The 2,752-nt window shown below is 43.6% G+C and overlaps 1 pseudogene; it reads left to right on the top strand.

Annotated features, from left to right (window-relative positions):
* The first annotated feature begins 1,537 nt into the window (after positions 1-1,537).
* Positions 1,538-2,019, top strand: LOC133094438 (large ribosomal subunit protein eL29-like; annotated as a pseudogene).
* The last annotated feature ends 733 nt before the right edge of the window (positions 2,020-2,752 follow it).

Below are 2,752 nucleotides of genomic sequence, written 5' to 3'. Positions count from 1 at the left end.
CAACTATACTTGAATAAAATAAATTTAAAAAAAAAAGAAAGAGGCTACCCAAAGGCAAGGGCTTTTTGGGCATAATACCCTGCTTTGAGGCAAGCAAGAAATGACCTTACTTCTCACTTTGCTAATCAGTTCCTCTGGCCCCTGAGGTTTTTCCTCCACGGGGAGCAGTTCCTCTTTGCTGGTTGGCTACATTCACTAGGCAGTTATAAAGGTATGATATTACAGAACTACCTGATGGTGTAGGGGGCCAACGATAAGCTGCTGCAGAACAGGCTCCACTGCAGACATGCTGGCCTGATGTCATCGTTTTCTTCCCGGTGAGATTTTAGTGGGACGGAAGAGGCAACTGAGAGGTGGCGGTGAGGAAGCAAACACTGCTGAGAGCTCAAGAAGCTTTCTTAGGATAGGTTTGCAGCCATAGTAAACTGAGACACAATACACTGACTCAGAGTAGTTAGATGGTTGGAGGGAATGAAAGAGGCAAGGGTTCCAAGTGAAAGCACAGACCAGAGAATCACACTGACATAACCAGGGAACTGTTAATATGGGGAGGAGGCCAGTGCAGCAGTCACTGACCCAGTCCAGATACTGCAACCTTGACTAATGCAAAATAATAATCTTTTTCTTTTGAATCAATTTCTTTTGAAATCACAAAAATAAAGGATTCTGTTACCCCGAGACACAAAATAAATTTATACGAGAAATCAATCAAATTTAGTATTAGTGTTTTGTAAAAGTTCAGCATATGTACAAAAACAAATTTTGTAACTATTGTTATGACTTTTGTCTTATCTGAGTTTATGTTGCTGAAAGCACTTAGGAGAAGTTGGTATGTGAGACTCCATGTTATTGATATGTTTAGAAGAATTTGACTAGTTCAGTTTGCAATGTTTAAATTCTTAAGAGATTTAGCTTTACAAAATATTAGTTTTTATTTATTAATTGTATAAGCAGTATTAAATATTGAGAGGAATAATTTAATATATTTTAAGTGAAATACATTGAGTTTCCAACAAACACAAAAATTCAAAAGCCCTTTGGATGTTTAAGGTTTCACCAACATAGTTAAGCCAAGACTGGCACTCCCACCTGCTGAGGGGTCAATTCTAAGACCCCAGGTACCTTCTTTGAGGACTGAAGTTCTCACACAAAATCAGTCATTTGTATTTCTCCAAGTATTAGCAGTATCAGAGCCAGCCAGCACAGCACCTGGCACAAAGCAACTGCTCAATTAAAGTTGGAAGAATGGCTTATTTTACTTTAGACATATTATGTACCTGAGCTCCTTATTCTGAGCTAGAACTTATGAATACAGTAGCTGGGAAAGGTCTCATCACCAAGAATGGACATGCCAGGAGTAGAACACATTTGTGGTTTCAAGTGTTGGTGAGAGCAAAAGTTGCTTCTGTGAAAAAAATGTAAAAGAAGAAACACTCAGTTTGGCTCTTTCTCTTCCGGTCCCAGGGGTTTCAGGATCTAGGGCCCAGCCCAGTGAGCCCCCAACTCTGATCTCCACTATCGTCCTGCAGGTGCAGACATGGCCAAGTCCAAGAACCACACCATGCACAACCAGCCCCCAAAACGGCACAGAAACGTCATCAAGAAACCCTGATCACAACAATATGAATCTCTTAAGGGGGTGGACCACAAGTTCCTGAGGAACACGCGCTTGGCCAAGAAGCACAAGAAGGGCCTGAAGAAGATGCAGGCCAACAATGCCAAGGCCATGAGTACACTGCTGAGGCTATCAAGGCTCTCTTAAAGCCCAAGGAGGTCAAGCCCAAGATCCCAACAGGCGGCAGCCGCAAGCTCAGTTGACTTGTCTACACTGCTCACCCCAAGCTCGGGAAACGTGCTTGTGCCTGCATTGCCAAGGGTCTCAGGCTCTGCCGGCCAAAGTCCCAGGCCAAGGCTCAAACCAAGGCCAAGGCCGCAGCTGCTGGTGCAGCTGCAGCTCCAACTCCAGCTCAGGTTCAGGCTCCCAAAGGTGCCCAGGCCTGCTCAAAGGCTCCAGAGTAGAGGCCTTATCTGCCAATGTGAGGACAGAAGGACTGGTGTGACCCCTGGGCTGCTGTCTGCATGGGGCTGGTGTCCTCCTGGGCTATTTGTACAAATAAACCTGAGGCAGGATCTGTCAGTAAAAAAAAAAAAATACAGAAAGAAACACTCAGTTTGATTCTGACATTGTCCAGTTGAACTGCAGTCCTGTGTATTGTCAATCTGATTCGATCATTTACCTTGGGCAGGAGCCTCCCATGTTGGTAACTGGGAGTGAGTAAGCTCGTTGTACAGTTGTGCATAAACTTGAGCAACTCCTAGAACTGTACACTGCACAAACTGCAGACACAGAGGGCGTGAACCCTTCGCTAAAGGCTGGAGATAAGAATAAAAGAATCCAGAGAAAAGGCATAGAAAAGGGAGTTTAATCTAAGTAAAGTAAATGACACGAGACTGTATCCTTATAACTCTGATTATCAACAGTTTGATTCTTGAGGCCCTCACACTGGTCTAAAAATTAGATGTGCACTGGAAAAGATTCTGAATGCCGCATGGAAGGAGACAAAGATGAAATTACTTTGAACCTGTGCACATCTTAAATCTTACATTGAAAGCATTACCTGTTTTACACTTGGAGTTGTTCTGGGGGCAGAATCCCAAAAGTAAAGTGTTCTGAAGCCCTCAATCTCCTTGCCCTCTAAATCTGTATTCCCTGGCAAGGGCCAGCAAAATTTACATGAAACAAGTCTGGTGG

Source organism: Eubalaena glacialis, chromosome 7 (genome assembly GCF_028564815.1).
Source record: "Eubalaena glacialis isolate mEubGla1 chromosome 7, mEubGla1.1.hap2.+ XY, whole genome shotgun sequence".
NCBI lineage: Eukaryota > Metazoa > Chordata > Mammalia > Artiodactyla > Balaenidae > Eubalaena > Eubalaena glacialis.
This window is presented reverse-complemented; position numbering and strand designations above follow the sequence as displayed.